Source organism: Rhincodon typus, chromosome 1 (genome assembly GCF_021869965.1).
Source record: "Rhincodon typus isolate 14 chromosome 1, sRhiTyp1.1, whole genome shotgun sequence".
Taxonomy (NCBI): Eukaryota; Metazoa; Chordata; class Chondrichthyes; order Orectolobiformes; family Rhincodontidae; genus Rhincodon; species Rhincodon typus.
The window spans coordinates 11,629,019-11,653,833 of NC_063332.1; positions in this window are offsets into that span (position 1 = coordinate 11,629,019).

Consider the following 24,815-nt stretch of genomic DNA (forward strand, 5'->3'; position numbering starts at 1 on the left):
GGAGCAAAGGGATACAGATCCTTGGAAAATAGGCGACAGGTTTAGATAGAGGATCTGGATCAGCGCAAGCTTGGAGGGCCGAAGGGCCTGTTCCTGTGCTGTAATTTTCTTTGTTCTTTGTTCTTTGAAACTGAAAGATCTGAAGATGGATAGACAGGCAGGACTAGATGGACTACACCTAAAGTTTCTGAGGGATATAGCTGAGGAGATTGCATTGGCATTGGTGGACGGAGGCAGAAATCAGGAAAGTATAGGCTGGTTTGCCTGCTCCTGGTGGCTGGTAAGATTTTAGAATCCACTACTAAGGACGAACAGGTTGATTGGAAAAATAGGTTAAATAAAAAAATACAAATTTAGAAAAAGGCCCTTCAGTCCCTCGAGTCTGCTTCCTGCCCTGTTGACCTGGGAGGCACCCTCCTCCCTCTCCGCACTTTTTGCTCCCTCCTGGGCCACAATCCCTTCACCCTCCCAGAAGTTCCAGCATGCACTGGTGACAGTAAAACATAACCTTTTCAGTTTCAATCCCAGCCTCAACAGCATATTTCCTGTGGGTGAGGGAGGGGGAACTTTGTGGGAGGGAATTCTGGGTTTGCACTTTATAGAGTCATAGACTCATAGAGACACCCCCGTACAGAAAAAGTCCCTTCCGCATATCATATCTGTGCCCATCATAAACCATCACGTACCAATGGGAGACAATGGTCTAGTGGTATTATCGCTGGACTGTTAATCCAGAGACCCTGGATAACATTCTGGGGACCCTGGTTCGAATTCTGCTATGGCAGATGGTGGAATTTGAATTCAATAAAATATCTGGAATTAGGAATCTAATGATGGCCATGAATCCATTGTTGATTGTTGTAAAAATCCACTTGGTTCACTAATGCCCTTTAGGGAAGGAAACTGCCATCTTTACTTGATCCAGTCTATATGTGACTCCAGACCCACAGCAATGTGGTTGACTCTGGGCAATTAGCGGTAGACAATAAATGCTGCCTAGCCAGCAATATCCTCATCCCATTTCCCAGCACTTGCACTAGGTCCACAATCTTGTATGCCTTGGCTTTTCAAGTGACCATCAAAATAGTTCTTTAATGTTCGGGCTTCTGCCTTGACCACGCTCACAGGCAGTAGTTTCCAAATTCCCACAATCCTCTGGATGAAAACATTTTTCCTCACCTCTCCACTAACCTTGAATCTGTGCCTACAGGGCATTGGTCCCTCCACCAAGGGGGGATGTTTCTTCCTGTCCACCCTAGCCATGCCCCTTATATTTTTATACATTGTATAACCCATGCCATGATTGGTAACGACAAGTATCCCATATGTCTTCTTGACTACCCTATTAAACTGGCCTGCTGCTTTCATGGATCTGTGGACAAACATCCCCAGATCCCTACATTCCTCCTAACCTCCTGGTGTCCTGCCATTCATTGAGTAATTCCTTTGTTTATTTCTTGTTAACTCTTCCAAAGTGCATCACCTCACACTTACTGGGGTTAAACTTCATCTGTCACTGATCTGCTGATCTGACCAATCCTCTTTATCATCCTGTAAGATCTTCTTCCTTACTGCCAATCAGCTAGCCAATCTTCATCTTGTTGTCAAATTTACTTATCATTCCCCAACATTTTCCTCTATTTGTTTACATATCTCATGAACAATGAGGGATCCAGTACTGATCCCTATGGTACTGATGTTTCTAGTTACACAAACTGCCTTCTACCATCAGCCTCTGTCTCCTGCCACTCATTCAACTTTCCAAGTTACCCAGGATCCCATATGCTTTAGCCTTCTTTATTAATCTCCCATCTGAGGCATATTGGTTTCAGTTCCTGCAGGCATGTTCGAATCATAATAGGCAGGCCAAAATCTGTGTGTTAAATCTGGACTTTCACAGTGGTGTTCCTTATTAGAGCATCCATTTCATTTTTTGACCAAAGCTCCAAAGAAACGTGTCAGAGTCATAGAGTCATAAATCATACAGCACGCAAAACAGACCCTTCTGTCCAACCAGTCCATGCTGACCATGTTACCAAACTAAATTAGTCCCACCTGCCTGCCCTTGGCCCATATCCCTCCAAACATTTCTTATTTATATACTTATCCCAATGTCTTTTAAATGTTGTAAGTGTATCCACATCCACCATTTCCTCTGGAAGTTCATGCCACGCATGAATCACTCACTGTATAAAAAGTTACCCCTTGTGTCTTTTTTAAAACTTTCTCCTTTTACCTTTGAAATATGTCCCCTTGTCTTGAAATCCCTAACCCAAGGGAAAAGACACCTGCCGTTCACCTTATCTATACCCTTCATGATACCCTCTGATGCTCCAGGGATAAAAAGTCCCAGCCTATCCAGCCTCTCCTAATAACTCAAACCCTCTTTCCCTGGCAACATGCTTCTAAATCTTCTCTGAACTCTCTCCAGCTTAATAATATCCTTCCTATAACAGGGTGACCAGAACTGAATACAGAAGAGGTCTCCCCAACGTCCTGTACAACCTCTGATTAGAATAAATGGATCTTTGATGACTAGTGTGGACATGATGGGCCAAAGGGCCTCTTTTCATCACTGGAACGAGGGCATCGCTGGCTAGGCCAACATTTATTGCCCATCTGTAAGAGAAGAGTCAACTACATTGCTGTGGGTCTGGAGTTACATGTAGGCCAGACCAGATAAGGATGGCAGATTTCCTTCCCTAAAAGACAATAGCGAACCAGATGGCATTTTTTCCCAACAATAAACAATGGTTTCCAGGTCATCATTAAACTCTTAATTCCAGATTTTCATGGAATTCAAATGCCAACATCTGCCTTGGCAGGATTCAAACTGGGTTACCTGGGTCTCTGGATTAACAGCCCAGTGGTAATACCACTAGGCCACACCTCCGAATGACTCCCAAATATCTCTATTGTTAGCCTGGCAACACAACCATTAGGATCTCCCTGGCATTGGTACATGGAGATATCTTTCAGATTGCCTTCCTACATGGCTTAAACACACAGCTGGGAATCCTCCTGTGATCCAGTCTTTCTGCGATGCAGTCCTCCATCCGGGAATGCATCATGGATAGGGAACAAAACCAGAAAATGCCTGTGACATGCTCCCAGTGAGCAGTGCTCCTGCATTGAATTACATGACGTGCTGAGCAGCATTGAATATCTCACTTCCCACAGCTGTGCTCTGCACGCTATTTGAGCCTGCATGAAGGCTTATATTGAAGGAAAATATCTCAGCAAGGGCCCTTCCTCCAGAGTCAGTTCATATTAGTTTAATTTTGCAGCCAAAACAAAGACGAAAACGAAGCTCATTAAGATTATTTTTCAGCTGAATATTTACCAGAAAAACAAAAAATAAAACCAGTCACCAACAGCAGCTGTATGGTTATGACAAATGTCTCCATCCAGGAGGCTTAGCATGACTCATTGGAGATGTGCACCTCCTGAGGCACCTTTCTTAACATTTTACTGCAAATCTTGAACTGTCCTTCTGTGAAGACTGTTCTAACCTGTTATATACTAGCAACGTAAGATCAGAGCTGACCATGACCACTACAGCTGCAATTCTTTATGTGGTTGACTCTGAACTGCCCTCTGGGCAATTAGGGATGGGCAATAACTGATGCCTAGCCACTGATGTCCTCATCATGTGAATGAATAAAAAAAATTCTCTCTCCCTGGCAGTGGCAAGCATGAGAATCAATTGGGTAGATTAGTTGTTGTGTGATAATCTAACCCCAATCCAAATTTCTCTGTTTAACTCCTGGGGAAAAGCTATATGGACAGCCTTCTTAACATGCCACCAATTCTTTTCTTCATTCATTACTGGGATGAGGGCATTGCAGGCCAGGCAGAACTTGAACCCAGGTCCCTGGGATGTTATCTGCATCTCTGGATTAATAGTCCAGTGATAATACCACTAGGTCATCACCTACCTACCACTAGGCCATTGCCTCCCAACAGGGTGTAAGAGAAGGCATTTCTGAAGCCCAATTAACTTTCACATCTAGGTTTAAGTGTTTTATTCCTAATCATTGTAGTATACTTTAGTTATATGTGTATCTAACTTTTATGTTGAAAACTGCTTCTATGATTATCTGAAGAATCTTTAACTAGAACCTATTTCTTAATATTGTGAGTAACTTCAAAGAAACAACTACTTACTACAAAACAACGTTAGCTGTTGTCTTTGCAGCTGCTTAGGGAGTTAATCTGGCTGAGACTCACATCTGATGGTATTCATTTACTGGGACAATCATCCTTTCATTAATGAAGCTGCAATCCATCGCTTGTCTATCCTTAGGCATCGTCTTGTCAGAACTGTCTCAGAAGGTTGCTTGCAGGGCCCTTTTACTGACCTTGGAGTAGTCTTGGTCGAAGGTACCATTATGTTTCACTGAGTGAGCAGGCTGTTTAGTTTTGCTTGGTTTCTGTCTGCCATTTTGTAAGCAGGCATGGGCCGCTTAGTGTGGGCAGGTTCGGGTACAGTCACTCCCACATTCAGATTCTTGTAAAGTCCTGGAGGTTTGAGGAGCTGCCAATTATTTAGACAGGGAAGGAGACCGAAAACAGGCAACTATCGGCCAGTTAATATCTGTTATTGGGAAAGTGTTCGAGTCAACCATATCGCATAGAAATACATAGTATGATCAAGTATAGTCAACAGAGCTTCATGTAAAGGAAATCATGTCTTATTAAGTTATTCAATCTTATTCAGTAGCCTATCATATAGTCCCTTATCAAATGCATTCATGACCATGAATCCATTGCTGATTGTCAGGGGAAAAACCCATCTGGTTCCCTAATGTCCTTTAGGGAAGGAAGCTGCCATCTTTACCTAGTCTGGCCTACATGTTACTCCAGACCCACAGCAATGTGGTTGACTCTCAACTGCTCTCTGGGCAATTAAGGATGCTGGCCTAGTCAGTGACACCCTCATCCCACTAATGATTAAAAATGAACAAATAGATTGCCCACAACCCATTAATTACAAAGTGCTAACAGCAGAAGTATACTTTTACAATTCATAACTAATTTCATAACAGAAATTAACATTATAGCAATTAGTTAAAACTAATTATCTTTTGTATTTTTGTATATATAATTGGGACAATGAGAAATATAAGAGTAATAACTGAATTTGATAAAGGTAGCATATGCATTACAATGAATACCAAAATTCAAGCAGTCCTTAGGACAGATCAGAAGGAGTATAACCAGTAACATTGCAATGCTAATTAACAGGATGCATAGAAAGATCCCAAGATCTGGAGATTAACAATGTCTGTTAAACACCATGAGATCATTAGAGCCTGGGGCTGATCATAGGAATGCCTATCATTGATTAGGTGTTTCACAGGATTGGGGGTATGGAATCAGGGGGAAAGACATGTCAACCACGTTGTATGGGAGCATTGTAACAAATGTATAAAAATGTTGTATTTCACTGTAAAATATCAGTGTGTCATTGATCTCTCTTCTGATGTGAGCCAAAGATTAAGGGAATAATTGTGTTCTCACGTCAAGGCCAGATTGGGGAAGATCCTTTGGCCCCCTCCCTGCATTAACTGGTTCTTGCTTGAATAAAAATCTTCCACTTTCCTAAATTTCTGCCTGACCCTTGAGTCTGTCCCCAGTTGGGGTTTACGCTCCTACACTGAGGATTCTTGAAAATTATTTAAAAGAGCTCATGGCATTGGGGACAGTACAATAGGATGGGCAGAGGATTGGCTAACTAATAGAAAACAGAGAGTTGGGATAAGGGGACATTCTCAGGACAGCAACATGTAATTGGTGGAGGCCACAGGGAACAGTGGTGTGGTCATAAATATTTACAATATGTATTAATGACTTGCACGAGGAAAGTTAATATACTATCATTAAGTTTGAAGATGATGCAAAAATAGCTGGGAAGGCATGTGGTGATGATGACGCAAACAGTGTGCAGAAGAATAGAGACAAGTTAAGCAATTGGGCAAAATCTTGTCAGAAGCAATGTAATGTGCGAAAATGTGAGGCTGTGCACCTTGGCAAGAATTGCTGAGCTGAATGCTACATAAATGGATTGTTAGAAAGGGATAATTTGTTTTCTATCTGTTATCTTTAGCCGATAATTTACCTGACTCAACTTCTCAAACTGATAAGGACCACTAAACCTTGCTTTGAAGGGATCTCCTACCACTGGTAACAGCACCAATACTTTATGCTCATAGACAAACGAACAAGTTTTAGATTTCTTATCTGCTCCATGCTTCATTAGATGCTGCGCCACCTTCAGATGTTGTCTCGCTAATTCACCTGCTCAGTTTAATCATTTTTTCACCTCAGATACAAATTCCAACTGTGAGATCTCTGACTGCGGACCTATCAACTTTTCCTTAATTAATTTTAAAAGCCCTCTTATTTTGTGTCCGAATATCAATTCAAATGGAGTAAACTGATTCAAATCATTGGAGCATCTCTAATAGCAAACAATATTTATCCCAATCATTTGGGTAATCCTAGCAATAAGCCCTCAACAATTGTCTGATTCAACCTTTCCAATGTTCCCTGGGATTCAGCATGGTGCACACTTGAATTAAAGTGTTGGATGCCTAAACTATCCATGAGCTCCTTAAATAGTATGGCAATAAAATTGGACTTTTTGGACTGACTGAATCTCCCTGGGTAATCCACGATGGGTAAACAAAGCAAGCAATTCCTCCACAACATTTTTTGCCTTGACACTCAGTAATGGAATTGTCTCTGGAAATCTGGCAGACACATTTCTGAAGAAGAGTCCTGACCCGAAATGTCAGCTTTCCTGCTCCTCTGATGCTGCCTGGCCTGCTGTGTTAATTTAGCTCCACACTGTGTTATCTCTGACTCCAGCATCGGCAGTTCTTACTATCTCTGGCAGACACATCCATTATGGTTAGCAAATACTGGCTCCCACTTTTGGTTTTAGGGAGGGGACCTCCACAATCAATCATAATCTGCTTGAAAGGTTCTTCAAATGTGGGAATTGCTATCAAAGGCGCTAGTTTTATAACTGCCTGTGGCTTTCCTACCATCTGACACATATGAAAGATACAGCAAAATTCAAACACATCTTTATGTAATCCAGGCCAATATAAATGTTTCTGTATTTCGGCCAGAGTCTTCCTAGATGACCTCCCACAAGTATTTCATGTGCTATCCACAATACTTCTTGTTAGTATACTACCGGCAATACAATCCTGTGAACTTCTGCCCATTTCTCCTCTGCACTAACTTGCCAAGGTCTCCATGTCTGCATTAGGATTCTATCCTTAAAATAATAAAATTCACGAATACATTCTGCTCCCTTTTCTGAGTAAGCCTCATGATATAAATCTTTTATTATCTAATCTTTTTGTTATAACTCCATTCATCTTTCAGAACTAAACACTTCTGCCTGATCCTTTACCTGTTCAGGTTTTTCCTTTACCATTTCATCAAACAGAGTGTCAGCTAACTGGACCTCAACTCCTTCATCTTTCTCTTTGGTTTTTCCTTCTTGTTGTAACTTATGACTGTGGGGTCTTGTTACCACATTGTCTGGAAAAATTCCAGGGTATTTTTCTTTTACCTTCCTAGTTCCCTGGTTTTCCTTTGGCTTCTCCACTACAAGGGACGTCACTCCCACCTTTGATTCTGATAGGTCATTTCCAACAAACTGTATTCCTGGTATAGACACTCTTTCACTCACTCCCACTGTCACTTCTCTAGTCCTGATTGGACTTTCCAACCTGATCTTACACAGAGAAATGCTAAATCTCTCTCCATTTATTCCACAGATTATCTCTCGGGTAACATTTCAGATGGAGTGTAAATACTTTCATCCCTTATCGTTAGAGACTGACCAGCTCTTGTATCTCTCAATGCTTTAACTTCTTTACCTTCTCCCCCTGTTCTTACCCATGCAGGTGAAGTCTTTGTAGAGATCGGGCACCAACTCACTACCCAGTCCATGAGTAGGCTGTGCACTCTCCAGCAGCTCCTCGACCTCTCTTGTGATTTCCTTCATTACCTCAGCTAATCCCACTGGTTTAGCCTCTTTTACCACATCCTTTTTCCCAGTGCCTTTCTTAAACCACCAGCACTGTGACTTTGTGTGTCCCCCTCCATTGCCGTGAAAACACCTGAGGTCTTTCACCTCTTTTTCACCCTCTTGGATTTCTTTACTCACCTGTGGTAAACTATTCCCAGTGTGATCTACACTTTGTTTTTCATTGAAGGATCTCCCTTTTTCCCAATTTCTATCCCTCAGGGAATGGCATCGCCTCAAAATAAAGGGAAGCAGATGTAGGACTGAGGTCAGGAGGAACTTCTTCACCCAAAGGGTTGCGAATCTGTGGAATTCCCTGCCCTGTGAAGCGGTTGAAGCTACCTCGCTGAATGTTTTTAAGGCAAAGCTAGATAAATTTTTGAACAGTAAAGGAATTAAGGGTTGTGGTGAGTGGGCGGGTAAGTGGATCTGAGTCTCAAAAAGATCAGCCGTGATCTTATTAAATGGCGGGTCAGGCTCGAGGGGCCAGATGGCCTACTCCTGCTCCTAGTTCTTATGTTCTTATGAAATTGCTGTCGGAAGCTAGATTTCGATTTATACACTAATGCGTATTCATCCACTATCTCTGCAGCTCTTCTCGCTATTTGAACATTCTGTTCCTCAACATGAATTCTTATCATTTCTGGAAGTGAGTTAATAAACTCTCCCAGCAGAATAAACTCTATAAGATCCTCATATGTCTTTTCTGTCTTTAATGCTGTCACCTTTCTATCAAAGTTGCTGTGTTTAATTCGTTCAAACTCAACATAAATCTGACCTGGTTCCTTCCTTATATTTCTGGACCACTGTAAACACCTCACTAGCCCTGCCTACCAACTTGGCCTGAATTAACATTACCCACACAGTCACTGGTCAATTCATCTGTTTAGCCAACTTCTCAAAGGAAATGAGAAAAGGATTCTACATCTTTTTCATTGAATTTTGGTAATGTTTTGACATATTTATGTATATCCCTACCATGTCTTTGGCTACCATGGGTTTGCTTATCATCACTCACTTCCTCACTAAACCTATCTTCTATCTTCATTTCCATCGTTTTAAATCAACTTTCCTGTTTAATTTGCATCTTCTGAATTTCAAACTCTCTTTTTCGTTTTGCTCAGCTAAGAACTTCCTCTCTCTTTCTTCATCTTCTAACGCCATTTGTCTAATTTTCAACTAAATTTTTTTCTAACTCCACTGCACTTTCCTGTTTCTCTTGGATACCTAAATGCTTGATGAACTCCTTTACAATTTCAGCTTTTCCCTTGTCCCTAGTTAAACCCAAATTTTTAGCCTGTTTGCTAAGTCTAAAAGTATATCCTTGCTCTGCCCTCCTGAACTTTCTTGACAAATTTGGAAAGCATCCTCAAACCTCAGAACTTCTTTAGTAATGTTAAGAGCCATTTCCCCATTTTGGATTGAACCAACCGTAAGTCAAAATTAAACAGATTTTCCACTTCTCCCAATGTTTTATTTAAAGATCTAGGACACTAATCCTAGTCTGTTTAAATCTACTGAAACCTTTCATACCCCAAATCTGTTCAGATCCTGTATATGAATCAGCCAGATCCTGGAAGAGCCCCCAATCTGTCACAGCAGGAATTGAGGTCCCCTTCTAATAATTAAACCCAATACACACAGAGAAGCTCATCTTTCCTCATCTAATCTATGAAAAAGGAATGGTTAATAAAAGAAAATCCCTGATATTCACTTTATAAGCAACAAGCAACAATTTATTTATTTAACTCTAGCAGTAAAAAAATTAACAGAATGACTAACAAATCAAACAATTCCCCCTTAACTACTAACTATTCCCAAACAGAACAAAATTCTAATGGCAAATAAATATAAGTCCCACTTATAAATGCCCAAGTAATAATGAAAATAAACTAAAACTTAAACTCTGAAAAGTACAGCCAGGGTAAGTCTTCTGGAATATTCTTTGCCTTCTCCATTGATCCTTCTGTCAGGAATGCTTTCTCTGTGAAATTTTCCGTCAGGAATCTTAGCTAGGAGTGCTGTGGTACATTTATGAATAGATGGTGCTTTCTCAGAGAGGGTAGAAATTTCTGTGAGAGCCAAATATTTACTCTTCAGATGGCAGTTTACTCTCACACCGATTTTCAAAAACCCTTTTCTTATATACCTCTGATGACCTGTCAATTTTCTTATAATAGGATTGGCCCAAGCTTGTCAAAATGATCAGGATTAAATTCTATTGGCGTTCAATCTCTAAGTGCTTGGTTTAAATTGATTGGCTGATCTTCAAACTAGTTGCCCAAACATCAAAACAAGCTGAAGGTTTCCAATCATACAGTCAACAGATACATGTTTCAATTTCAGAACTGTTTGTACCTCTTCAGCTGCTTACAGATGCATTTTCGTTTCAATCTCCAAGCTTAGAAAAGCACAACACCTCTTAAAAGGACTATACACTCTTCCCCCCTATCATTTTTACAAACAAATTCTAACTTCCTGCCTTCCAGTTCACAAGTACTCTTCATAACTTTGCAACAGGATAAACAGGAGAAAGCTGCAGTACTGCGGGATTTGGTAGTTATCACAAAAAGCCAGGATTAAAATTCAGCAGGTAACAGAGAAGGCAAATGGAACATTGGCCCATATTTCAAATGGAATGGGAAATAAAAATAGTTTGAGGTCTTGCTAAAACTCAACATGGTACTAGTCAAGACCACAGCTGGAACACTGAGAATAGTTTTGGGCTCTTTATCTAGGGAAAGATGTGCTGGAGGGAGTCCAGAGAAGGTTCACATGGCTGCTTCTGAGTTTGGAGGGACTATCTTATGAGGAGAGGTTGAGTATCATAGAATCATAGAATCCCTACAGTGTGGAAACAGGCCCTTTGGCCCAACAAGTCCACACTGAACCTCAGAACATCCCACCCAGACCCATCCCCCTATAACCCACCTAATCTACACCTCCCTGAACACTAAGGGCAATTTAGCATGGCCAATCAACCTAACCTGCACATCTTTGGACTGTGGGAGGAAACCAGAGCACCGGAGGAAACCCACACAGACACAGGGAGAATGTGCAAACTCCACACAGACAGTTGCCTGAGGCTGGAATCAAACCTGGGTCCCTGGTGCTGTGAGGTAGCAGTGCTAACCACTGAGCCACTGTGCCGCCTAAGTTTGGTAGGTTTGGCTTGTACTTGTTGGAGCTTAGAAGAATGAGAGGCAACTTTATTAAATGCGTAAGATTGTTAGGAGACTTAACAGGGTAGATGTGGAAATTTTGTTTCACCCTTGTGGAAGAGCCCAGACCAGAGGGCATGATATAGGAATAAGGGGTTGCCAATTTAAGACAGAGATGAAGAGGAATCATATCGTCATGTACTTATCCAAAAGTCTTTCAAACATTTTAATAGTGTCCACATCCACCACTTCCTCAGGAAGGTCACTCCACACACAAACCATCTCCTATGAAAAAAATTGCCCCTCATGAGTGTTTTAAGTCTTTCTGCTCTCACCTTAAAAATGTGCCCCTGAGTCTTGAAATCCCCCATCTGAGGGAAAAAATAACTGCCATTAGCCCTATCTAAACCCTCATTAGTTTATAAACTTCTACAAGGTTGCCTCTCAACTTTCTATGCTCCAGTGAAGAAAGTCCCAGCTTACCCAACCTTTCTTTATGACTCAAGTCTTTTACACCCAGCAACACCCTTTTTAAATCTCTTCTGAACCCTCTCCAGCTTAATAGTATCCTTCCTATATATTGACACGGTGGATGTAGGATGGAAATAGTTAGGGAACACTCTGAAGATCTTTGAACGTTTAGAAAAGAAATGTTGGCCATTATCTCCGGGCTTTACCTGTTTGTAAGAAAACCCCTCCACAGTGTGGTGTGTGGCCCACAGTTCTCTAATGCCTGCCATTCTGTTAACAGGACAGTGAGGAAGTCTCTTGATCCTCCCAGTCCCTCAGACAACACTGGCAAACCATCTAGCTACTTGCCAGAGATAGTAGGAACTGCAGATGCTGGAGAATCTGACATAACAAGGTGTAGAGCTGGATGAACACAGCAGGCCAAGCAGCATCATAGGAGTAGGAAAGCTGACGTTTCGGGCCTAGACCCTTCATCAGAAGCTTCAGCCTGGTTGTGGGGCAGGGGTCATGTTCACAAATCTCCCCAACCTGCCCACAATGGGATGATTAATTATTCAAAACAGCTGATTCCAACCACCACCCCCCCATCCAAGGAGGCCGGAATATACCAGTGCATTGACCTGTTTCCCTCCTTTCAACGATCCCTCCACTCCCATTGCTCACAACCCTGAGTCCTATGTTCAGGTCTACCTTGAAGGGGCCAGAAAGATCACTGCTCACAGATCCCAAGGAGGTCACAGGGAAGTGGGAAGGTCAGGAATGGGAGATGCCTCAGATTCAGAGTACAACAGGACCTTGATCAGATGGGCCAATGCCTTCAGGAGTGGCAGATGAAGTTTGATTTAAATAAATGTAGGTGTTGCATTTTGGTAAGGCAAATCAGAGCAGGACTTATACAAGTAATGGTCAGGTCCTGGGGAGTATTGCCAAACAAAGAAACCTTGGGGTGCAGGTACACAGTTCCTTGAAGGTGGAGTCACAGGTAGACAGGGTTGTGAAGAAGACATTTGGTATGCTTGCCTTTATTAAACAGAACAATGAGTATAGGAGTTGGGATGACATGTTGTGGCTGTACAGGAGGACGCCACTTTTGGAATACTGCGTACAATTCTGGTCTCCCTGCTATAAGAAGGGTGTTGTTAAACTTGAAAGGTTCATAAAAGATTGACAAGGATGTTGCCAGGATTGGAGGGTTTGAGCGATAGGGAATAGGCAGGGGCTTTTCTTTCCTAGAGTGTCAGAGGCTGAGAGGTGAACTTATAGAAGTTTATAAAATCATGAAGGGCATGGATAAGGCAAGTGACCAAGGTCTTTTTCCCAGGGTAGGGGAGTCCAAAACTAAGGTTTGAAAGGACGTCAGGGGCAACTTTTTCAGAGGGTAGTGTGTGTATGGAATGAACTGCCAGAGGAGATGGTGGAGGATCGTACAATTAAAACATTTAAAAAGCATCTGGATGGGTATATGAATAGGAAGGGTTTAGAGGGATATGGGCCAAATGCTGACAAATGCGACTAGATCAGTTTAGGATATCTGATTGGCATGGACGAGTTAGACCAAAGTATCTGTTCCTGTGCTGTACAACTGTATGACTATGACTGTACAACAGAGGTTCAGGAAGAGACGTGAGATTGGAAGATGGGATTTAAAGAGAGATGGTTGTTGGGTTATGAGGTTTGGGGAGGGATAGAAGACTGTCGGGGAGGAGAGGAGCAGAACTGAAGGCTGAGATTGGAGTTTCTAGAAAGAAAGGTCTTGACACTGAATGCTGTACACTTTGTGGGAAATGCCTCACACATAGTGTTTGTGGTTCTTTCTGCAACCTCTGAGGTTAATTCACAGCTCACTTTACCAAATGGTTTTGATGTGCAAAGTGCAAGCAATGACTCACTCTGAGATTTTTTCATGTATTTGTGTGAACCTCACTGGGAAGGCTAACATTTATTTCTGACCTCTAATTGGCTTGGATGGGGTGTTGAGCTCGTGGGCATTAGGGATATTTGTGGAACTTCCTTCTCTTGTGAGGTGTTTAATGCCCATCACCATTCCCAACTGGACAAGCAGGACTCCAGAGCTTAGGTCTGATTTACAACTCCTTGTTCACCAGTTAGCCAGCAGTACTTGAAGTAAAAATCCATGAGAGATTTTGCTGGCACCGAGTCATTAGGAAGGCAATCTCCTGCTGACAGTGTACGTGCAGAGATTTCTACAGCTTCATTCAGCAGTGACTATCTTTATTTTGATCTGTAACCTAGAGGGAGCTCTAATCTAGATCTAAGTGTGGCATTGCTGACTTGGGGGCTGTTTCATGCTGAGGTTTGAAGTCTAAAAAGAATCATGGAATCATAGAATTGTACATTACAGAAGGAGGCCATTCAACCCATTGTGTCTATACTGGTTCCTGAAAGAGCTTCACAGCTCGTCCCAGTCACCAACTCAAAAGGAAAGTGTTCCATTCTAACTGCTCAATACTCCTCAAACCTTCTCACAGAGGCCAGCAGAAGCTCAAGTTTCAGCTAGTCTATAAAACGAAATCAAAATAAGCTACGAGATATCACATAGCTAAAGTATACAAAACACTCCAGCTAAAGTTCAATTGAGAACCAACATCCTGGAAATTAGACCATGAGAAACCTCACACTCTGCAGAAATTAGACTACCTGAAACCTCACCCTGAAGAATCCTTCAACTTACCAAGCCCTCACTTCAACTCTAAGTCATCAAAATCATTGAAGAAACTCTATCCTGTGAGGTGGTGTTAGATATAGTTCCTGGGACTAAAATGATCTAAGGATATGGAGAGAAAGAGGGAACAGGGTGCTGAGTTGGATGATCAGCCACGATCATATTGAATAGCAGAGCAGGCTCAAAGGGCTAAGGGCTCAACTCTTACTCCTATTTTCTGTTGCTAGGTTTCCATGAGATTATAAATCAAATATTGAGGTAATTATAATCTGTAAAAGTATACGGCCTTCATTTACATCGAAACCAAGTGTCTCTCAGATTATGAACAAACAAGACTGCTTATTGTTGCATTTTAATCCAGGGTAAATTTATGAGAACAAATAATCTTTATTTTAAACTGAGAAAAGCTTGCTGCTGAAATAATTTAATTGAAATACACACTCCATGGGGAATGAAAACACAAACCTCCTTCAGACTAAACACACTTGTCATACACAGTAAGTCAAAATGCACAAGCTGTTCAGCTGTTGAGTACAGGAACTAGGTTGATAGTCCTACTTGATACCAGCACAAATGGAGACAGGAGAGGGATTGCGCTATCCACAAGTAGGTGGGTATGGTGCCTCAGTGGCTAACACTGTTGCCTTAAAAACCCCTGGGACCTGGGTTCAAGCCCACCCTTGGGTGATGTTGTGTGGAGTTTACACATTCTCCCTGTGTCTGCATGGGTTTCCTCCCACAGCCAAATGTGCAGGTTACATGCATTGGCCATTTTAAATTTCCCATAACATGCAGTTTAGCTATGGGAAATGCAGAGTTAAATAAGGACAGGGTGGGATGCTCTTGGAGGGTTGGTGTGGGCTGAATAACCTACTTCAACACTGTAGGGGTTTCTATGATTAATTAAAAAGGGACATTAGAAGCAGATGTAATATTATCTTTCAGAAAGGAAATGGATAAATACTTATAAAGAAAAGTATCTGGGAAAAAAGGAGGAGAATCACTCAAATGGGCTGCACTTTTGAAGAGATAGCACTGGCACAATGGGTGGAATGGCCTTATTATTTGCTGTATCACTCCATCACTCTGATGTCCTTTGTATGAAATACTGAACTGAAATCGCTTCTGACGTTTGGGAGGTTTTAAAATTCCCTGGCAGTTGGTGAAAAGCGGGAGTGATCTGATATGGTTTCCCAAGCCTCCCTTAACAAATTGAGCCAGAAAGAAAAAGACCTGGAAACTGGCCAATGCAATTGCTACTACATTTCTCAAAACAGGAATTCACACATTAAGTCATTTCAACCACATGATAAGGTGTTACGCAAGAGTATGTTTTTTTTTGGAACGATTCTCCAAGTCATTTTTCAAACCAAAATAAACAGAATGGAATCTATGATAGAGCATACAAGGTATCAAGCAGATAGAATGGTCTTGACAGACCAAATGATCCTTTATGATACACTTCCTCATGTTTTCATGGGGAGTTTGAATAGACCTGACATGGAGACCACATGACTGCTAGCTTCTTTAGACCAATTGAGGCTGCTAAGAAAAGATAGGCTGCAGGAGATCCATTAACGCCAATGGGCAAACCTGAAGAAAATAGCAACACAGGTAAGAATTACTGAGTGATGCAACAACATTTGAAAGCTGACTGCAGCAAAACATGCTGTAAACATAACAGTGCCTGAATGACAAAAGTGGTGACGAGAAGGGGAAACAATTGGATGAGTTAGTCCTGGAGACATACATGGCCCTTTCTGACCATCTCCGTAATTTCCTTCTAGGTGAGAAGGTCCAAGGGGTTTCAGCCCTGATTTTCTTGAGTTGCAAAGCCAAAACTGCTGACTCAATGTCCAATGAAACATGTGGCGTCTCATTCCTTCAGGTTGTGCATTGTTTTAGTAAATTATAAACATGCAAAATTTTAAACTTTGTACTTTTCTATCTTCCTTTTCTTTCTCTCTGTTTTCTCTCTCTCTCGCCTGAAACAATCTTCCTTACCCTCCTCCATTTCTCTTTTTATACTTGATTGGATGATTTTTCATCCACTTTCATTCATTATTTATTAGAATGGGAGTGGGACTTCAGCCCTTTAGGCCTGTTCCACCATTCAATGAGATAATGGGCTGATAATCTACTTCGACACAATTTTTCCATATCCTTTGATGTTTTAAATATGCAAAAATCCGTCAATTTCAATTGAGTTTCTTCATTCTTCTCCCCGATCATTCCTCAATTTATTTCTCAGTCCTTAAATCTGACTTGTTATGGAAATATAATACTCACTGTTCAATTTTTACCAAGACCCCAAATGCCTTATTTGTCCTCAAAGAACAGGCATCAACTTGCACTTCCCAGCAACATGGTGGCAAGGAAAATGCAAAGTCTAAATGTACATGAGCAAGTCAAATTAATGGGCACTTCACAAGACACCCTACATCCAATCTAATCAAGTCAAAACTTATTTCTTTTTCAGTTTTTGTTATTTCACAGGATATGAGCATCACTGACAATGCCAACATTTGTTGCCCTTTCCTAATAGCCTTGAACCAAGCGGAATATTTAAGGTCATTGCGGTGGACAACCATATGTTAACTAAATTGAAGTAGGTTGGGAGTAACATACAGACCAGACCAAGTAAGAACAACAGATTTCCTTCCACGCAGGACATTGTGCTTAACTTAGAATGTACAAGCATCTAGTACTCATTATGTAATGTTTGACGTTATGTTGACGTACAGGACGTTGATGAGGCCTCTTCTGGAGTACTGTGTCCAGTTCTGGTTGTCCTGTTATAGGATGAGTATTATTAAGCTGGAGAGGGTTCAGAAGAGACTTACCAGGGTGTTGCCGGGAATGGAGAGTTTGAGATATAAGGAGAGGCTGGATAAGCTGGGACCTTTTTTCACTGGAGCGTCAGAGATTGAGAGGTGACCTTATTGAGGTTTATAAAATAATGAGGAGCAAAGATAAGGTGTCTTCTCTCTAGAGTGGGGGAATTTAAAGACTGGGGGGACATATTTTTAAGGTGAGAGGAGAAAGGGATGTGAGGGGCAACTTTTTTTTTGACAGAGAGTCGTTCATGTGGGGAATGAACTTCCAGAGGAAGCGGTGGATGTGGGTACAGCTACAACACTAAAAAGACATTTGGATATGTACATGAATAAGAAATGTTTGAAGGGATATAGGCCAATCAGAGCCAAGTGGGACTAGTTTAGTTTGGGATTATGATCGGCATTGACCGGTAGGACCGAAGGGTCTGTTTCTTTGCTGTATGACTCTATGATTCTACATCATCCTGACAACTCAATAGAACTCACCCATAAATCATTTCTCAAGGCAGGATGGAAAAATGCATGTTAAAAATGCATTATTATATCAATATTTATATCTTCCAGTCAAAATTTGAAACCTTGTTAAAATTTAATGCACATTTAAAATCACACCGGGAACATTATCAAGCCTGACTTAGCAGGCCAACATGGAGTGAAAGATCATTAATCATGAAAAGCCGATATGAATGCTATACCTAAGTCCACAATGCCTTTACTTGAATGTCATTGCTGGGGAAATGGAGTTCCTTCTGCAAGTAATTTCTATTATAGATGAATGGTTTAGTGGGAAGCATTATTTTCATTTGTAATGCTTTTCTGCAGTTAAAAACAAGTTTTCTTTTATTCCTCAGGCACTTTATTAATGAAATGAATGATAGCTTGAAACTACTGAGTGCTTTATAGTGTCAGTCAGAAACATGCCAAAGGTATTCTTATATCATTTTTTTAAAGTGGTGTGACTGCAAGTTTTGATAATAAATAGAAAATTTGATTCCACTGCATCAGACAATGAAGTTCAGCAAGGTGTCAATATAACTCAAGCCACTCTGTGAAACGTTACTAGTCTTCGGTTCAGTTGCTGTTAAGAAATGAGGCTGCACTGTGCCTTTGTTAGGTCGTCTCTGATGAAGTGCCTCTTTTACTGGTCACCATGGGGTGGACCCTGATCCAATGAACAAAGCACAGTACAGCACAGGAACAGTCTAACAAGACTGAGCCAACACATGATGGCTTACTAAACTAAAAACCTTAGCCTCTATGAGCTTTGTATCCTTCTATTCCCTGCCTATTTGTGTATCTGTCAAGATGCCTCTTAAATGTTGCTATTGTATCTGCCTCCACCACCATCTCTAGTAGTGCATTCTAGATAATAGTTACCCTCTGTGTTAAAAAAAAGACTTGCCTCTCACATCCCCTTTAAACTTACCTCCTTTTACCTTAAACCTGTATCTCCTAGTAATTGACATTTCTACCCTAGGAAAAAGACTTCGACTATACATTCTATCCATGCGTTGCATAATTTTGTAAACTACCAAGTTGCCTCTCATTCTTCAACATTCAAGTGAAAACAAACCAAATTTGTCCAATCTCTCCTCATAGTTAATACCCTCCAAGCCAGGCAACATCCTGGTAAACATTCCTGTACCCTCTTCAAAGCCTCCACATCTTTCCAGTAGTGTGGCAATTATTTCAAATGTGGACACATTATTTCAAATGTTGACCAACTAAAGTTCTATACGGCGACAACATGGCTTGCCAATTTTTATACTTTCTGCCCCAACCAATGAAGGCTATATGTCTTCTTTACCAACTTATCTACTTGTGTTGCCACTTTCAGCGAACTGAGGTCCTCTATGCATAGATCCCTCGGTATATTCATGCTGCTAAGGGTTCTGTCATTTACTGTACACATTCCTCTTGCATTAGACCTTCCAAAATGCATCACCTCGCATTTGCATGGATTAAACTCTATCTGCCATTTCCCCACCCAGATCTCCAGCCTGTTTATACCCTGCTGTATCCTCTGGCAATCCTCCTCACTATCTGCAGCTCCCCCAATCTTTGTGTCATTTGCAAACTTACTAACCAGACCACCTACATTCTCCTTCAAATCATTTATTTATATTACAAACACCGGGGATCCCAGCACTGATCCCTGCAGAATACTACTGGTCATAGATCTCCAGTCAGAAAAACACCCTTCCACCAATACTTTGTCTTCTATGACTAAGCCAGTTCCATATCCATTTTACCAGCTCACTGCAGATCCCATTTGACTTCAACTTTTGTATCAGCGTGCCGTGAGGGACCTAGTCAAAGGCTTTGCTGAAGCCCATACAGACATTATCTACCACCCTGCCCTCATCAATCATCTTTGTCATTTCCTCAAAAACTCAATTGAGTGTGTGAGATATAACCTTCTCTGGACAAAGCCATACTGCCTGTCACTAATAAGTGCATTTTTTTGCAAATGTGAGTAAATCCTACCCCTGAGAATTTTCTCCAATAATTTCCCTACCACTGACGTAAGGCTCACTGATCTGTAATATCCCAGATTCTCCCTGTTGACCTTCTTAAACAAAGGAATAATTGTTAATCTGGCTATTCTCCAGTCCTCTGGGACTTCTGCTGTCACTAAAGTCAATACAAATATTTCGTACAAGGTCCCAGCAACTTCCTCATCTGCCTCCTTCAGCATTCTGGGATAGATCCCATCAGGTCCTGGGGATTTAATGCTTAATGCTTTTTAAAACACCCAACACCTTTTTTCTATTGATATTGCCTAGAATATCAGCTTACCCCTCTTGAAACTCACGATCCACCATGTCCTTCTCCTTTATAAATACCAATACAAAGTGTTCTTGAAGGACCTCATCCACTACTTCCAGCTGCACACCTAAATCTCTCCTTCGTCCTTGAGTGAACTTGTGTGGTGTGGGAGAAGGGATAACAGGCAAGATTATGCTTTCCAGCTTGTAAAACAAGATCTCAGAAGAGCCAAAAACAAATTTGCTGGAAAAGCTCACCAGGTCTGGCAGCATCTGTGAAGGAAAACAACAGAGTTAACGTTTCGGGTCCGGTGACCCTTCCTCAGGACTTTGTTTTTGTTCCTGACTTACAGCATCCGCAGTTCTTTTGGTTTTTATCTCAGAGGGGACATGGTCCACATGCGTCAGTCATTTCCTGAGATAAATCCTGATTTTCTTCTGAGCTTCTCGCCTACGAATGGCTACAGTTATAGAGCATCAAATCAACTGCCTCTCCCTGCTGCCCCTATACCCTACGACAGCCAGAAACGGTGAGAGAATGAGAGAACCATATACAATATTCTGAGCAACTGTATAGCACCTCCTGCTTCCCCACAGCAACTTGCAGACAGTGGTTTATTTTCAATTGTGGTTACTTGTGTGGGTAGACACTGCAGGCAAATTTTGGACACAGTGTAGTTCCACAAAACAGGCCACAAAGGCAGTAGATCAACAGCTTTGCAAGGAAATCAAGGGAACAATGTCGATCTGGTGCAATAAGTGTTATGGCTGTACCCTGACAGAAAGTCCCCAATTCATGTCAAAAGACTGAGGAGGTTGCGATTGTTCACCTTGGAGAGCTCGAAAGCTCGGAAGAGATCTGATGGAGATTCTCAAAATCATGAGTGAGTTGGATAGGACAGATCAGGAGAAACTGTTCCCACTCATAAAAGAACAAGGATAAGAGAGCATCTTGCAAAAGAAGCAAGGTTACTGTGAAGAAAAGCTTTTTCACAGTGTGAGTGGTTTAGCTATGGAATGTACTATCTGGAAGCGTGGTAGATGGCAGGTTCAGTTGAGACATTCAAGGCAGCATTGGATGATTATTGGATAAAAACAATGTGCAACGGTATGTGGTAAAAGCAGGAGATTGGCACTAGTTAATGATGCTCATTTAACGAGCTAATGCAGGCACGATGGACCAAATGGTCTCCTGTGTCATTACATTTCTGTCTAGAGCAGTCAATTCAATCACAATTAGAGATGAGGAACAAACATTGACACGGCCAGTGAGGGAATTGTGGAGAAACAGTAAATGAGTGAGTGGCACCCTCAGGTCTGCTCCTCTTTTCCACATACTCCTAGCCAACTACTTACTCTCTTTTTCATTGCTATCCCACTTTTTCTGTCTTTCTTCTTTCCTCCTGTGTTCACACCATGCTTCTATCCACATTCCTGCTCCTCCAACCCCTGGGCTCCTGCTGAGGGAACACACAGACATACACACACACACGCACACACACACACACACACACATGCATGCACACACACACATGCATGCACACACACACATGCCATACACACGCACACCACACACGCACAAGCATGCACTCACATATGCTATACACACACATACACACACACCACACACACATACACATATACATACACACATACAACACACACACACAGACACACACACACACACACACACACATACACATATACATTACAATGAGAATCAGGCACGTGCACCAACACATATTTTACATTCAGTATCTTCAAATGATGAACAATTTTTAACAATATAATCTAGATAGAAGATGCCTGTCAAACCAAAGGGGTGGCTATGGGCACCCACATGGGCCTGAGCTATGCCTGCCTCTGTATAGGATTCGTGGAACAGCCCCTCTTCCACAACTATACCGGCACCATCACTCGCCTCTTTCTCCGCTATATTGACTGTATCAGTGCTGCCTTGTGCTCCCACAAGGAGCTCGAACAGTTCATCAACTTCACCAACACCTTCCACACTGCCCTCAAATTCACCTGGACCATTTCTGACACCTCCCCTTCCTGGACCTCTCTGTCTCCATCTCTGGCAACCGACTCACCACTGATATCCATTTCAAACCAACTGACTCCCACAATTACCTTGACTACACCTCCTCTCACCCACTCTCCCGTAATAAGCTGTCCCATAGTCACAATTCCTCTGCCTCTGCCACATCTGCTCCAGGATGAGGCGTTCTACTCCAGGACTTCCCAGATATCCTCCTACTTCAGGGACCATAATTTCCCCTCCTCTGCTATTAAGGATGCCCTGGGCCGCATCTCCCCCATTTCCCACGCTACTGCCCTCAAACCCCCTCCCCCCAACAACAATAAGGATTGAGTCCCCTTACTCCTCACATACCACCCCACCAACCTCTGAATACAACACATCATCCTCCGACATTTCAGCCACCTACAATCAGACCCCATCACCAAAAAGATATTTCCCTCCCCACCCCTGTCCACTTTCCACAGGGACTATTCACTCCACAACACCCTTGTCAGCACTACACTCCCCACCAAACTCTCCACTACACCCGGCACCTTCCCCTGCAACCTCAGGAGCTGCTACACCTGCCCCCACACCTCCCCTCTCCCTCCGTCCAAGGCTCCAAACAATCCTTCGAAATCCGGCTGAAATTCACCTGCACTTCATCTAACCTCATCTACTGTATCTGCTGCTCCCGATGTGGTCTCTTCTATATCAGGGAGACCAAATGCAGACTTGGGGACCGGTTCTTGGAGCATCTGCACGCACCAACCAGCCTGACCTTCTGGCTACTATCCACTTTAACTCCCCCTCCCACTCCCCTGACAACATGTCCATCCTTGGCCTCCTCCACTGTCAGAGTGAGACCAAACGTAAACTGGAGGAACAACACCTCATATTTCACCTTGGGAGATTAGAGTCAATGGCATGAATATTGAAGTCGCCAGTTTTAAAATCGCTCCTTCCCCAACCTGCCCATCTTCTGACTCACCTATCCACTCCACCCTTCCCACTCACCAACCACATTAACCCCCTACCTGCATCCACCTATCTCCATCCCATCTACCCTCCCCCCAGCCCCACCTCCCTGTCTCTACTTATTTCTGGGCTTCCATCCCCCTCTCCAGTCCTGCTGAAGGGTTCTGGCCTGAAACATTGACCTCCCTGCTCCTCAGATGCTATCTGGCCTGCTGTGCTTTTCCAGCTCCACATTTTTTGGCTCACTTACCATGTTAGAAAATATATATATTCATACAGGCGGCCCTGTGTTTTGCAATCATAAAGCCTATATTCAGGCATCTTTTTCAACTAAACAAAAAGCTTGTGGACAGTTGTGCCCTGGTGTATTATCCATGGCAATACCTCAAACAATCAATAAATCGGCTTCATTTTCCATGCAGTATAAGTCTTGTTCCCTTTGCAATTTGATATTCTTGTGATTCTGTCCTGATAAAAGCAGGACAAAATATTTTGACAGCATGTCCCTTTTTCAACTAACTCAAGTTCTGTCTGACTAAATAATTTCACATAGTATTCAACCATCTGTACCCTTACACTGTCAATTAATTAATTAAAAATATCCTTCACACATAAACGCATAAACTGGAAGCCTATTTGATGAAGTCACAGAGGATAAAGCTTTCAATGAAACACCATAGAAAACCCTTCCTCGTAGTCATTAGACTTGTCAAATAATCTTTGTGGTACCTGCTGCATTTTTATTTATTCAAATCCATCTCTCTCTGAAAGAATGTATTTATAAATTGCATTTCAACCTTTTTCTCACCAGCTGGGGTTACACAAGCTCATTGTAATTTTTATGAATATTTAACTGAATCCATTTAAATAGTTTCCTTTAGCCCCATGTGGAGGTGAATGGTCTGTCATTGTATGATTTTTTTTTACAACGAACCACAGAATTTGGGCACAACAGTGTAAAAACAATCTGTAACCATTCATAACTGCACAGCTAAAAGCAAGCAGACAAACCAAATGACAACACTGTCTAAAAGAAATGAGAATGTAGGTAGATTGAACTGACTTCATTTAGCTGCCATTTGTACAGTGGCATTGGGGCAAACATGGGGCCACTGGAGTCATCTTGCTTCATCTCTAACTTTCTTCAAGTCTCTGTCTGTCCATGTCTCAACTTGTCTAATTTTAATCCTTCAGCTTCTGTTTTTACCCCAGATTTCCTCTTCAGTCGTTGCCAGGACGAGACTGTCAAGTTTCAATGTGTAATGTCTGTACTTGGCTATCTTCCTCACTCTAACTGCATTTAGCAACTCTTTTGATTCGTTCTACTGCTGGCCTAACAGGAGGTGGTGGTGCACTGGTAAATGTCACTAGGCTACTAATCGAACCACAGGGTGCTGAGTCATTGCTTATATGCATTCTGGGAGTGGACTTTGCAGCCAGCGTGGGCATGAAGGGTATCGTGGAAGAACATGCTGTTAAGGAATGGTTAGAGCTAAACATTACATTCATATGTTGCCATCTGTCCATCAATGCTTTAACCAAAAAAAAGGGAGAGGCCCAGTTCAGAGGAGACCGAACACCATGAGAGGAAGGTTGGCAGAGAGAGTTCCAGTAGGTAACGGAGCGTAGCCTAAACTGTTTCTGGAAACTGTTGTTGGTCAGTAACAGGTAAGTTTTGAAAAATTGTTATTGGAGCAGAGAGCGTCAGAAGCTTCAACTTAGTATTAAAAATATTGTAAGGATTAATAAAGTTAAAGGGGTAAGATATGGCAGGAGAGCTCCAAATCATAGTCTGCTCCTCTTACTCGATGTGGGAAGTTGGGTACGTTTCCAGTGCCTGAGAC